The 14,908-nt window shown below is 49.7% G+C and overlaps 1 protein-coding gene across 13 annotated transcripts in view; it reads right to left on the bottom strand.

Annotated features, from left to right (window-relative positions):
- The window catches only part of EIF4G3 (eukaryotic translation initiation factor 4 gamma 3), a 149,524-nt gene extending 134,616 nt beyond the window's left edge, over positions 1-14,908 (bottom strand). For 11 of the 13 annotated variants that reach the window (XM_057398548.1, XM_057398549.1, XM_057398551.1 and 8 more), the window contains exon 1: positions 14,501-14,659. The gene's annotated coding sequence lies outside the window, so the exon portion shown is untranslated. Of the gene's footprint in view, positions 1-14,500 lie in introns of all 13 variants that reach the window. The other 2 variants (XR_008970803.1, XM_057398558.1) reach the window with 2 other exon arrangements.

The raw sequence follows: 14,908 nt of genomic DNA, 5'->3' as shown, positions 1-14,908 counted from the left end.
ACCCTGCAATAGCTAAATGCCTGCTTAGGCCCATCTTACCCACATCCTGAAGGTATTTCCTACCTCTGCCTTTTTCCTCCCAGAGCTAAAAGGGGATGAAATATTTAGTGTTTCACCAAACGTTTCTTGAATAGGGAAGGAGCTGAAGTCCCACCATCCACAGCACCATGATGCATCTGTATATCTATATATCTATCTGTACATTGCCCAGAGAAGCTGTGGCTGCCCCATCCCTGGCCACTGTTCAAGGCCAGGCTGGACACAGACCCTTGGAGCAAGCTGCTCTAGTGGAAGGGGTCCCTGCCCGTGGCAGAGCTTGGAGCTGGATGAGCTTTAAGGCCCCTTCAACCCAAACCACTCTGTGATCCCGTTCCATCTGAGCTGTATTTTGGGTAGCAACCCTGGAATTCCTTTGCTCTGGAATGCCAAGTTTTGGCACGTTTCAGAAAGGATGTGTTAAGCGATGAAGCGGCAAGTACAGAACTGGAGAAAACCCACTCTGTCAAACAGCACTTGGAGCAGGCTGCCTTCAGAGCGATGGTATAGACGACCCGGGGAGTGGCACATAGTGATCCCGATCTAAAAATAACCAGATCAGAGGAGTGACAGTCAATTCTAACTCCATTATTCAAATCTTGATTAAATCTAACGTCGAGTATATTTCTTAATCAACCTGCCACAAGTGACTACTTGAAGGCTCATCTCTCAAAGGCTGTTTTCAGGGTAAAGCCTTAACACACCGAGGAGCAGGTAAAACATGAAAATGATTATCCACAAAGCTTGTTCTCTCCAAAAATATTTGGCAAAGCACCGGATTTTTTTTTTGGTCTGTTTCATACAAACATGACGTAAACTGAAGGTAAAACACAGTCTCAAAATGCCCTTTAGCATCTAAAAGCAAACCAAGCTCAGAGGGAAGAAAGCATCTTAACCAAGGCTTTTCTCAGCGCAGTGCAGCAAGAAAAAAGTCCTTTGGATACTTTTAACTGCATTTATTTCTGCATTTAACTACAACAGAAGGGAAAAAACATCCATTACCTTAAAGAGAGAGATACCTTAACACTGCTTTACTCGACAGAAGCTCTTTTAGACCAGCCTCTGGCTACCAAGCAGCTGGTAAGTGTTAGAACACATACTTAGGTAAGGAACAGCCAGCAGGGCAATGGAATGCTGACTCCTAACCCCCAGCACATGCACTGGAGGTGAATGCACGCTGCAAACCCCCTCCAGAGAGGACGAATGCAAAGACGCTGCCAAAAAGCGGCTCCAGCTGCTGCTTGCTGCAGTTTCTGTCCCAGCTGATAACCAGGGTGCTCAGAGCCAACCACACCCCCCCGTGTGTCACTTCAAAACCCACCCCAAGAGCCTTGTTTAAAACATTTAAAGGTGGAAGTGAATGGAAGGGTTAGGAGAAGGGAAAAATTCCTGGGTCACTTTATCAAGCAAGGCCACAGAGCAAACTCACTGCAAACATCACCAAGGAAGAGGGAAGCTGCTCATCCCAGGCCAGAGGTGGGCATAGAATAACAGAGTGGTTTGGGTTGAAGGGACCTTAAAGCTCATCCAGTCCCAACCCCCTACCACGGACAGGGACACCCTCCACTACAGCAGCTTGCTCCAAGCCCCTGTGTTCAACCTGGCCTCAAAAGCCAGGCTGGAAACATCACTCCCAGCGAACATGGAGGAGACTTCAGAGAGAATGAACTACACTGTTCAGGAAAAGAAGATGGAAAGGGGAGGGAATGCAGGAATCTCTATAAGATATAAGCACTCAAGAAGAAACATCACACCCACAACAGTCCCAAGCAGTGGCTGAGGAAGAGCCAGGGTGATACAGGCAAACCTGACACATGGCAATGGCTGAGCAGAACGTATGACAATTGCTGTTCTCCATCATCGCTTTTTGAAGGGGGAAAATAAGTGACAGCAGTAGGGTTCCCTGAATAGCAGCTACCCAAGATCAGGACTAAGCAAATGGCTTGTTAAACGCTGTGAGAACACACAAAGCAAGGCTGCAAGCCAGCCAGCTCCACAGGGACCACTAGGAGCAACTGGGAGGAGATGCCACGGGAGAACCAGGTTTTGATCTTGGCCATAGCTCAGTGACACGCACCAGCCCACTCCTTTCTGGAATTACTTTGGCTTCTGGTATAGTCCAGAAGTAATAGGTATGGCTCCTCAGCTGTCCTCCAGGCCTCTGGCTGCATCAGATGCCTGTGAACACCTAGTCTGGCAGAAAAAATAGTAGTTTTAATAAAGTATTATTAAAGTATTTAATTATTGTAAAATTTAATTAAAGAATTATAAAGTAATAACAAATTAATAATTAATTTATTATTAAAGTATTTAATAAAGTCAAGAAGAGAGCAGAGCTACAGCCATGAACACCTTCCACCCTTCACATTCTGCAACACAACTGCTGGTGGGGTTATTGTCAAATCCTCTGTATTTCAAATACTGAGCTTAAGACAATTCACACCACCACACTCAAAACTCACAAACTGAATCCCACTTCAAAGACAACAAACAGCCCCAAATTTGCACACTTCTGTCCCCTGATCAGCGGCTGAAAGAGCAGTTTCTGGCCTGGTGAAGGCTGCCTGCGTGCTCACTGAGTGGCACTGACCTGCTTCACCACTGTTTGCTTCCAGGTAACCCAATAAACAGGCATTGGGGTCTGGGTGTTGAGCTGGGCACTGACCCTACCAGCACAGCAATCTCTCCATTTCTAAAGCCTCGCCAAGAGAAGATTGGGGTTGTTTGCTTTGTGGCTTTGGAGTTTTATTCCTTCAGAGCAGTTACTTAACACACACACAGTCACTTCCACACTGACTATATCCTGCAAACACAAAACCAGTTAAGAACATTGAAGTCTGAACAGACAAAGCACAGAGGGACAGATGACACAACTAAAACAACACACGGAAGAGAGTAAACCAGGAGGAATCTGTCTCATCACAGAGATAAGTAACCAAGCTTCTATTCAGCCTTTATTCAGCTACAGCCTGGAACAAACTCCCTGTGGGGGTTACAGTCCACCTTCCCTCAGACTGCATCCAGAAAGTCAAACCTCATGTCTCCAGCTTCCCTTTACCACCAGCAATTACCTGTATCTGGAAAACAAAGTTCCTGATACAGACACAAGTACTGCAGGCCTGGTGGTGGTGATAATCACCCAAGAGTCTAAATGGCTGTAATGTCCTAAAAGGCAGCTTATTCTTTTCATCTTCCCATGCATGCCATTAACTTACCTCAACCTCTGTACCTTAACCCCACAAATAAGTTACTACAGAGCTACAACCCACACACACCTCTCCTCTATAGGAGGATCAGGACCCTCCAGCACTGACCATGTATTTCCAAGGCAGGCTTTCTCTCTGTATGACAAGCAGGAATATCAAACAGCCCAGTACTTTACCATCTCATCCACTCTGCCACATTCCCTACCGTGTCTTTAGTACTTCATGCTGTGACTTCATGGGAAAACGTGATGCTCTGCTGGTCAATCTGTCAGGAAGCATCACAGAGACAGCAGCGCTGTCACCCAGACCCATGGTCCTGCCCTCTGCTGAACAATAAACTCCAGCAGTTTGCTTCTCAAGAGTGTTAATGCTCATCTTGACTCCCAGTCCTGTAAGGCCTCGTGATTCTCCCTCGTCCATGACTTTTATTTCAGCGGTTTATCGAAATGAAATGAAATCCTAAGTACTCTCTTGCCACATGCAGAGCTCATATGACTTTATCCAAGCTAAAATCCTGTGTCATACAAACAGGAAGCCTGAGGAAGCAGGCAGCTTGGGAAGACAATGCAATACACCTTACACTGCTGCACAAAACCATACTTAAAGAATCATAGAGCAGTTCGGGTTGGAAAGGACCTTAAGATCATCCAGTTCCAATCCCCTGCCATGGGCAGGGACACCTCACACTAAACCATATCACCCAAGGCTTCATCGAACCTGGCCTTGAACACCACCAGGGATGGAGCATTCACAGCCTCCCTGGGCAACCCATTCCAGTGCCTCACCACCCTTACAGTAAAGAACTTCTTCCTTACATCCAATCTAAATTTCCCCTGGTTAAGTTTTAACCCGTTACCCCTTGTCCTGTCACTACAGTCCCTAATGAAGAGTCCCTCCCCAGCATCCCTATAGCCCCCCTTCAGATACAGGAAGGCTGCTATGAAGAATACAGGCTGGATGGGAGCTCAGTGTCTCCTTCGTCCAATCCTCCACACATTCTATTTTTCCTCCTAAGGACTCTCGATCGCATCCTTACACACACCTCTACAGGGTGCTTCAAGAGAAAGTAATAAACAATATATTTATCCCAGTAGAGTCTGAAGATGAGCAGTAAATGAGTCTCAGTGTCCTTCACTTAAGAGAAATCCTGGGTTGAATTCTGTTAGCCCTGCCTGTTGAATTCAGGCCACAAGCACAGATGTAGAACACAGAGGGAAAGCTGAATCTGCTGCACGTGGCCAACGAGGAAGACTTCCAAGCACTCATCTCTCTCTTTACAGTGCAAAGTGGCCTCTGAAGCAACGCTACACAGCTGAATGAGCCCGTAGGTGTGAGGCAGGAAGATGGAGATGCCCTACACGGGTTGAGGAGAAGCTCCCCATGACCCAGCTTCAGTGAGCGCTTGAGCCCAGAACCCCCCCCTGTGCTGGGCTGCACCCCCAGAGCGTGAGCAGCAGCTCAGGGAGGGGATCCTGCCCCTCTGCTGTGCTCTGGGGAGAACCCCCTGCAGCCCTGATCCAGCTCTGGGGCAGCAGCACAAGAGGGACGTGGAGCTGCTGGAGGGAGGCCAGAGGAGGCCATGGAGATGCTGCGAGGGCTGGAGCAGCTCTGCTCTGGAGCCAGGCTGAGAGAGCTGGGCTGGGGCAGCCTGGACAAGAGAAGGCTCCTGAAGGGGAGACCTGAGAGCAGCTCCAGTGCCTGAAGGGGCTGCAGGAAACCTGGAGAGGGGCTTGGGACAAGGGATGTAGGGACAGGCCAAGGGGAATGGCTTTAACCTGCCAGAGGGGAGACTGGGATGAGCTCTTAGGCAGAAGCTCTTCCCTGGGAGGGTGCTGAGGCGCTGGCACAGGGTGCCCAGTTAAGCTGTGGCTGCCCCATCCCTGGCAGTGTTCAAGGGCAGGTTGTTGCCTGTTTTACAAGTGCTGGTTTACAGCCTTTTATCAAACTATCATGAAGACAAACACTAACGTATGGGGAAGAGGCAAAACAGAAGACCAAGAAAAGGATTTGCTCCAGTTTGAGAGCACTCGATACAGTCTCGAATGCTGACATTTTGCTACACTTCAGAACAGGAATGAACCACGTCACATATTTTACATTCCTGTTGCAGGGCATTCCTGACGCTACCGGGAGCTGCAGCACAAGCAGCCTGCACATACACAGTTCTCCAGGCCACCAACAGGCTGGCCCCAATACACTTCCTCTTTTTCCTTTGCAATTCAGAGACATTTCTGACCCACGTGCTGCAAGCGCTGATGCCCAAGATCTTTTACGTCCCTCGTTCCTAAGCAAAACCACCACCTTAACAGCAACATCATAAACCCAAGGACAGAGCTAGACCACAAGGAAAATCGGTCCAAGCCTGACGAGTGAACTCTCCTCTTTTGAGGAAGTATTTTCAACCTTCTCCTCCTGGAGGTGGAAGTTCAGCAGACTTCTCCAAGAGCTTCCAAACCCTGAGTGACCTTTTAGCTCAACCAGCAAGACCGCAAACTCCCTGATGGAGACCAAGAGTTATCGCTGCTTTCAACACGTCCCAGCTTGGCTGCGTTCTTCCCCTGACAAACTCCTTCCAAACAGCAAGGCTGACCTGCACTGCCAACGGAGAAGCAGCTCTCCACCCTCCTCGGTGCTCTCCTGCTCTCTTGTTTTATTGCTGTGCTCCAGGTTCTTTCTACACACCCTCCACAGGTTAATTAATGCTCCTCTGGGATGATCAGCTGTCTGGTCATTCAGGCTTTTGAACCACTCCACACCATAACTCTCAGCAAGGCACTCACATCTCACTAGAAAGCTCTCTGCCGACTGTCCCCACTACTGACATCGAGGCCATTCAACAAGCCATTCTGGAAACAGGTCCAGGCTATAAAACTCACATGTTCTTCAGCTGCCAGGTAGGGAATTTGGTGACAGGACAATTCATTCATTTATTTAATGATCTTAATGTCAGCCTGAGTGGATAAAGTGAGCTTTGGCTTCAGCGAGCAGCGAGGGGACTGTGCCAAGTGCAGCAACAATTGGTTGGGTGCATGCCGGCAACACCAGGTACTGCTGCACAGACACTGCAATAGAAACCTAAGTTTTGGAGGGGGGGAATAGGAATATTCCAATTTCAACTTAGTGCACAAGCTCAGCACCAGTTATTTAAACACAGTTTATTGTGCAGATGAACTTTTGTTTCAATTTATAAAATGGTTTGGAATGTGATCAATACAATTAAGCTGAACAGCTTCAGCTCATCAAAAATCACACTTTGCTATATTTGCATATCCACAAAAATTAGATCTGGTTTCTTTTGAAGAGACAGCCATAAAAGCACTTTGAAATACACTGTAAAACACAATAATGCTGAAGGAAAGCAGAAAACCCAAGTCAGACAGGTTGACAGCTGAATTACTTCACAAACCTCCAATACAAAACACAGAGCCCATAAAAATGAACTATTCAAAGAGAGCCTGTCCAGTAACCAGCATTTGTACATGTGTAAGCAGTGGAGAGAAAGGGCCACACAAACTTTGCATTCTACCCCAAGCTGAGCTCAAAGATGTCTCAATGGCTCAAGTACATCCACAAGAGCATTTCCATGCTGAAGTTGGGCATGAATCACAACTGCTGAAACCCCCTTCCCAGCGCGCTCCAGTGTGCGAGATGCACCATGAACTTCACCTTAGAAGTCACAACAAAGATGCTTTAAATGCATTTTGATTTCTTGACTTGCCCTCAATGAGCAGTAGAGGTTACATACCCTCTGCTATAGCACCCTGCCAGCTTCCTTTTCAGATGTACCATAGTTATTGAGCCCGTCCAATTCGTCAGCTGCACGCTGCAAAATAAAGTGCCCAGTGTCAAGCCTACAGCATCTTCATCACCGCAAACACGAATTCAAGACTTCAGACCAGATTCCATTCTGAATTTCACATCAGACTTGACAGATCTGCCGAAAATCTCCTGGCAGCCCAAGGACAGAAGGACAAATCTCGCCGCAGAGTGGAAATGCACATTTCCTACAGAGAAGGCCTTTCCTCGGGATGCTGGGAGCCTTTCAAAGACAGTGGCTGACTCAAAAAACAAAGCTGCAAGTAGTATCACTAAAAAAATCTTTCCCTTTGATACCTGTAGGAAGAGTCTCTGGCTTAGTCTGAAAAGACTGAAGACTTCTGTCACTGCTGAGCAAAATAAGCCCAGAAAAATGCTGGTTTCAAGGCCCAGTGACTTCTACGACTTCTTAATAAGGCATAAAAGAGGGAAATCTCTTTTTCAGACCACCATTATCGCAGCCATAGCTTTAGTTCAAATGGATTTCCAAATGCCACCAGCAGGGCCGACATTTAAATCTGACTACTCCTATTAATTCAGTAACTCCACACAGTCACCCTCACATCACACCAAAACACAAACACACAATCACCATCACAACCCAAAAGAGAGAATTGATGCAATGTTTATTAGCTTCCACCTCCCAAAAGCTTTCCAAACCCAGGACAATCTGCGTTATTTAAGATCTTTAACTGCATTAACTCTTCCTGGCTCGGTGTTTTCACAGCATCAAGAGCAAACTCAAAGCCTGGCAGCATGATTTCGTTGCCCACCACCCTGAGGCCGTACCATGGGCAGCCCATTCCCCCAGTGACAGGGTGAGAGCAGGGCTGGGGTTTGTGTTTGTGACTTTGACTGAGTTATTCCCATGCAGAGCACAAGAGTCTCATTCCTGCTGAGCTCAACCACTTGGAAAGAGCAGCTGCTCCACACATCTCGACAAGTCCTGACCCATTTCAACCCTTCACTGACAGCTTTGGAGAAGGCTACAGGTATCAGTCGAGGACTGGATATGCTTCCTTTCAAGATGCACATTATAGAAGCCACTCTGCCTTTTTTCCAGGTATATTTCAGGCTCTAGAAATAGTTTCACTCTCAACCAGATAAAGGACACACAAGAGAAACGTATTATTTGTGGTAGCAGAATTGCTTTAAACCTGATACAATCTTGGTGTGGGGAAACTTGGCCTTTCCTCTCCCCCTCATATGACTGCACAGCACATAAAGGTACAAACAATTCTTACGTACAATCCGAATACACAGTATATTGTTTTCCTTTCAGGAAAGAAGGAAAAACGCTGTCCCATTAACCCAGTTACGTGCCCAGCAGCAATTTGACTCAAGTCCCATCAGCAACAGCGTGCCATCACCTACTACGAGAAGGAAGCGTGTGTTCTGGGACACCTTCCAAACGTATATAATAAAACATAAGAATAACATGTACCAGAAAATTTCACTAGCCTAAAAGTTCATTTTGCTCTCTCCCTTTGATCCTTTCCTTTTTTAAGAACACATTCTATTTTCTTCTTCCAGCTGTTCCACATCATCATCTCCTATCTGAGAGGCAAAACCAAGTGGAGTTTGGAAAGGAGAAGCTCTTCAAATTGCCACCCAGTGTAAAACACAGTTGCTGTGACTTCTCACAGCAACTGTTCCCTTAGAACAAAGAAAGAGGAATGAGTTCCCCTAGCTCCTCCAGACCCCAGGGTGCACAGCTCTTGCACCCACATCTCCATGCCCCGTAACAAACACTGCTTTGCTGTTCCCCACTCATTCCAGAAGAGCCTTTGCCAGCAGACACAGATGAAGTTTCCTCCTGAAGAACGCCTGAACAACAGTGCTACTGCCCATCTGGAATTCCCCAGAGTAAAAATTCCAGCAACTCTAATCATATCAGCGGATTTACACACAACTGAACTTGACACTTAACCAGCCCTGAAACTGCTGGCTTAGGGAGAGAAAGAAAATACAGGTTACTTACGACCGCTGAAGAGAGCGCTTCACTAACTTACTGTAACAAAAACAGAGGAAATGCACCAGCTCCACACATCCCAGTGTTTGCTAAGAACACGGAAAAGCCTTTCAGCCCTCAGGTGACAGAGAAACCCACACACAGAGCTGAAAATCCTGCTACATCCCAACATCTGAGAGGGAAGTTATCTGTTCCAAGTCTCCTATTACTCTCTCACCGACTTCTCAGCATAGCTAAAAACACAGACTGGGTTCCAAAATCAGCACTGCACATTAAATTCGTATATATTGAAATGGCTGAAGTAACCTTCTCCTGCAGGCTTCTGCAAGAGAAGCCACACAATCATGTCCTCAGATGAGGGGAAAATCAGCTGTATGAAATCACACTGCTGGAAGAATCATTCTCTCCAAGTCTCCCAAAGCCGGTAAAGTGACATATCTGCGCTATAACATGATTAGCTTTTGTCATTAAATAAGTTAAAGCTATTTCTGCTGGAGAGAACGCTAAGATGTGCCAAGGCTGGGGAACATCAACAGGGGAGATGGCAGAGAGGTCTAAAAGCACTTAATTTTTTTGGCAATACCCTCACAAACCCGTTCCTGTTCCTCCCCTGCAGAAGAGCTGCTACCACAGGGAAAGCCTCCATGTTTTCAAAGCTTCCCTCCTGCTGCATTCCCTCCCAAGTTGTACAATCTCCAAAGCTTCAGACAGTCCCAAATGGAAACACTTCTCGGGCAACACCGCTGCTCTTCCTCCCCTTCGTCCAGCCGTGCTTTCAGAAAGCTCACTCCTGAACTCAGAAAAGCAGAGAGCAAGAACACCTCTGATCTCAGCCCCGCTCCTCCCTTCCTGCCCACCTCTCGCCACTCCTTCCCTTTCTTGACCAGAAGGCTCCAAACACCCTTCCTGGCGAGCAGCTGCCACTGACATCTGGAAGAGGACTTCCAACCATGCCCTCGTTTTAGCTCCAGTTCAATGTCAAAGCTGCCCAGAAGCCGGAGCAGATCCACCTGAGGCGCAGGGGGGCCCAGCGCTTCACACAAAAGCCACCAGCGTGCTCTTCAACCTGACTTTAATGCTCAAGCAGCTTTCTGACCCCTGAGTCTTCATCTTCAAACCCACCACCAGCTAAACTCCAGGCAGCAGAGATGGTGCATCACACGCTCCAGAAAGAGGCACTTGCAATGGAAGTAAGCAGGGAGGGAAGATGGCACTGGGGGTACCACAGCAACCCAGAGACCCTGATCCTTTAGTGCGTGCTGAAGATGCTCTCCTTGGAGAAATCCTTAGCCGCTTCCCCTCCAGCTCAACTCTTTGCTCTACTAAGAGAAGACAGAAAACCCCACGTACCCAAATCCTCCTCAACAGTCTTAATTTAACCAGAAGATCATCAACACATGCCTGCTCCAACAGCACAACCTGGCCTGCCCCGTACACCAGGTAAGTGCGGCCAGAAACTCATCCTGACTTCACACACAGTCTCTTGCATTCCCAGAAGTGATCCTGTATCTCTTGCACTTATCCCAGGCTTTGGGAAGCTGCTTGCATCCGGAAGATGCCACTCATCAGAGCAGGAAGCAGCACACTGCTTTCAGAAAGGGACTACAGCACAGTTAGCTAAAACAAACCCAGAAGAATTAAAGGCAACACTCAAGTCCTGAGGCAACATCAGCAAACCCCACATTCCATGCACAGCAACAATACACCTCACATAGAACCCCCCCTCCAAACACTGACCCTTCCTCTCCGCTTCTCAGCAATGGAATTAAATTGGAGGAAGAAGGATTTTCAATGACTTTCTGTTAAAACCCACCCTGAAACTGCCACAATCACCTCGCTGCAGTAACCAGAAAAACACGCATGTCCAGAGATACCCAATCCCACACTGAAACAGCCACAGCGATAGATTAAGGTCAAGTTTACTGGTCCCTGCACAGAGCCCATCAACAGCCAGGAAGCTGAACTCTCTCCAAACATAAGGAAGTTTGGAAAAGGAAACAAAAACCTACTGACACCAGCCCAGAGCCCATGATGGCTCCAACTTGGCTCCCAGGTCGAGCATTAAATTAACCCTGCAGGGCCAGGAGACATGGAGCTCACCCCTGTCCACCAGTTTGTCCTTCACAGCCCAATGTTTGCCCACATCCAGGCCAGGGCTGCGAGGAAACCAGTGACCTGATTATACCAACCCAGAGAATTCATTTCCAATGTGGGGACTTTGTAAAGAGCGAGCTTAATGCAACACACACAAATCCTTTAAGGTGAAAGTGTGAGGGAGAGTAAAGAAACACGGTGTGGTTTCACACGTGTCACAAGCAGCACCAAGTGAAGAATACAGAGGGACCTTCCTTGACATTTTTATGGAACAAATCTCACTACAGAACAATCAACTCCATCTGGAACTTCTTCCTCAGAGGTGTCCAAAAGCCAAAGCAGAGGTGGGCAGGTGGGATTTATTGTTGGTGATATCCCTCTGTGGGTCATTTCAGTTACACCCTTCTCATCCCCCCAGACAAGGGTCACAGCATCTATGCTGACAACTTCTGAGCACAATTCCTGCCTGAAACCAGGTTCAACTGAACACTCACCACTCCCACAGCCACAGAATTATCCCAACTTACTTCTACAAGGGGAATTTACCTTCTTGAAGCCACTGAGTTGAGGAATTTTCTCAAAGCTCTGTCTTGTCTTACAGCAGCTCCCATTAATTTCCTATTCAGCACATAACACAATGAAACTCCCATCAAAACATTTCTGTTCTTCATGTCCGTCACTCTCCAGCTTCACTTCCCTTCAAGAAATGTATGTATTTTTTAAATCCCTTCTTCCCCCTGTATTTTTCTTTTCCTTTCCCCAAATGCACAGTTCCCTCTCACACAGTTCTTTGCCTCAGTTACACAGATAACATTTCATTTCACGACGTATGAAGTACTAAACCCACACGTGTTCCCAAAGACACAAAGTTCACCACATGGAAGCCCAACTCCGAGCCTCAACCTACCTATTAACATACAGTAATCCTTCACATCAACAAATAAACCCTTGTGCTGCTGTGAAGAGGAGACCTCGCAGTGCTCTGCTCGCTCCGAGTCGCCACAAGCAACCTGCAACCTGCCTGTGTCTGCTGGAGGAGAACGCTGCTGCCTCAACAGTCGGATCAAAACAGAAAGGGAAAAAAAAAAGAAAGAAACCCAAGAGAGCTAAAAATACGGCTGAACTCGGATGACCCTCTGCACTCCAGTAAATCAGAGCTGAACTCTGCTCCCCACGCTCGCTCCTGCGAGGTAACAGCTTTTGTTTACTACCTGGAAGCCAACAGGAGTTGCAGCGGAGGCTCAAACTCACCAGGACATCCCAACACCGAAAAGGCACCAAGAACACATGGAGGGGTTTGTCAACGCCACAGGCACAGAGCAGGGGGTTGTAAATTTACTGTGGGTCAAACAGTGTGTTTCCAAACAGGCATGGCTAGAAATAAATATTAGACTTTATTATTTTAACCTCCCCACCCCTATAATGCCAATTCCTCACATCTACCCTGTACTCCTCCATTCCTCTCTACCTCTTGCTCCGAGTGTCCAGCTGGGTCCCCAAACACCTCCAGCTCCTTTGGGGTCTCGCCTGCTCCTTCCAAGCTTTTTTACTTTCAGGCTGCACTCAGATGTAAGCCCCAGCTTCACCCCTTACGTGTGCAAGGCGACTTGTGACAACACCCACCAAAAGCCACGGCATCCGCCAGTCTGAGCTACAACAGCACAGCCACTCTCACAAACCACCACCAAGCTCACCCCCAACCACGACGGGGAAGGATTCAAGTCCCTCCACAGTGTTTTTACTGATTCCTTCAAATCAAGCACTTCGGAAAGCCCAGCAGACTCCTGACCCTAGAGCCAGGCACACTGCAACTGCCAAGGCACCCAAGTGTCACATTCCCTGTTAAAAGAGATCCTTTCCAGACAAACCAGCACCTTGCAGGGCAGGTCAGCTGAGCACAGGCTCACTGGCCGGCATTCCCACTGTAACACTTGGCACATCACTCAAAAGTGAGCAAATTTCCCCTGAGCAACACTTTTACTCACCACCACCCCGCTGACTCTGCAATGACAGCACCTTCCCACTTCATTCTTTCCCCCCTAAAGCACAGGCTGGAATTCCAGAAGAGGACCCGGCAGAGAGCGCGTCCCTCCGTGGCACTCCGAAATCTTGGCGAGGCTTTTCACTTGACCCAAACAAATCCCTAACGTCAACAGTCTCATGATTTAAGCAACGCATTTGTTGTCATGGCAAGACCGATTCTTGCCGGAAGCTCGAGAAAACAATGGACCTAAACTGATTAGAGAAGGGCTTGGTTTTCCCACCTCAAAAATGAAAGTGAGAGCAAGAAGACGCTTGCACACGGGGAGCACTGTTCTTGAAGAGCACAGGCATCCTCACACGGCTGGAAAAGCCCTCAGCAGCTAAAACACCCTCTTAAAACCCAAGCTGCTGCCACCGACCAACAGCGAAGCACCCTCTTTGGTGCTGCCGGCCCCGACACAGCCACACCATTCCTGGATAAGAGCAGATTTTCCCCCAAGTGTGGTTTGCATTCACGCTTCCCCCACCACCACCACCACCATTAAAACCTCCAGTTTGGGGGGCAGGAAGAGAAGAGCCAGTTTGCCAGGGGATGCTGCGGGACGGGAACAAAACCTCACCCCACTTTCCTGCTGATCCCTGCAGTATTTCCCTCCTGACTTGGGGCCTAGTGGCAGCAGCGAAGCAAAGACCTTTAAGAAACACTCTCCGCCGCCGCCGGCCTCTCTTTGTAGCAGGGGCCGTTCTGCGGTGGGGTTCTTGCCGCGGGACCCTTCCTTCCCTTCCCTTCCCTTCCCCACCACGCGTGTGAAGCCGCTCTCAAGCACAACGCTCTGCCCGCGCCTCATCCGCACCGGCCGAGGAGGACAAAACAAAAATGGCCATAAAAGAAAGGAATCCCAGGAAAACCGGCCCCCGGCTGGGAGAACCCGCCTGGAAAACAACAGAGCCAAAGCACTTACCTGAGAGCACCGCAGGTACGACTGAGGAGGGGTGTGTAAGTTTACCCTTGGGGGTCACCGCTGCTCGGAAGGGGGGGGGGGGGTGTGGAAGGGGGTTGAGGGACCTTCTGCTTCCCCAGGGGAAGGGGGTGAACCCCCAAAGCAGCTCATGAGCAAAGGGGGGGGGTAAGACACCCCCTTTCCCGCACCACCCCAGCAGGTGCAGCCCCCCCTCTGCAATGGGGGGGGGGCACAAACACACACAAAACACACACAAAAAGGAGCGGGGGGCCCCAACCGCCACCCCCCGCGGGACGCCCCCTCCCCACACACACACACACCCCGGGGCTGAGGGGGCCCCCGCGGCCCCGAGCCCCCCACCCCGGGCCCCGCTCGCTGTGGGGAAGGGGCTGTCGCCCCCCGCCTCCCTCTCCCCCCTGGGCAAAGGATACTGCTGGGGCGGCTGGGGCGGCAAGGCCCTGATGTTGGGGTGAGGCGCCGGCGCCGCCGCCGGGTGAGGGGGAGCCGGGGGGGGAGGCGGCCCCGCCGCCGCCGCTGCTGCCGCCGCCGCCCCGCTCCCGGGGCCGGTCCCCGCCGCCGCCGCCGCGCCGGGTTTCAAAGCCGCCTTCTGCGGTAAACTCATCGCCAAGCGGAGCCACCACCCCCCGGCGGGGAGCGGGGCCGGGGCCGGGGGGGAGCCGGGGAGCGGGCCGGGGGCCGGTACGGCGGCCGGGGCAGCGCGGCGGGCCGGCACCGGCGCCGGTCTCCGTGACAACGCGCCTCCCGGAGGGCTCGGCGCGGGGAGGGGACGGGAGAGGGGCCGGCGGGGAGGGGAGGGGGGGAGGCGGCTCAGGCCGCGC

This window comes from Pezoporus wallicus, unplaced genomic scaffold (genome assembly GCF_028554395.1).
Source record: "Pezoporus wallicus isolate ANWC-B61680 ecotype Strahan unplaced genomic scaffold, APGP_CSIRO_Pwel_v1 contig_14383, whole genome shotgun sequence".
NCBI lineage: Eukaryota > Metazoa > Chordata > Aves > Psittaciformes > Psittacidae > Pezoporus > Pezoporus wallicus.
This window is presented reverse-complemented; position numbering and strand designations above follow the sequence as displayed.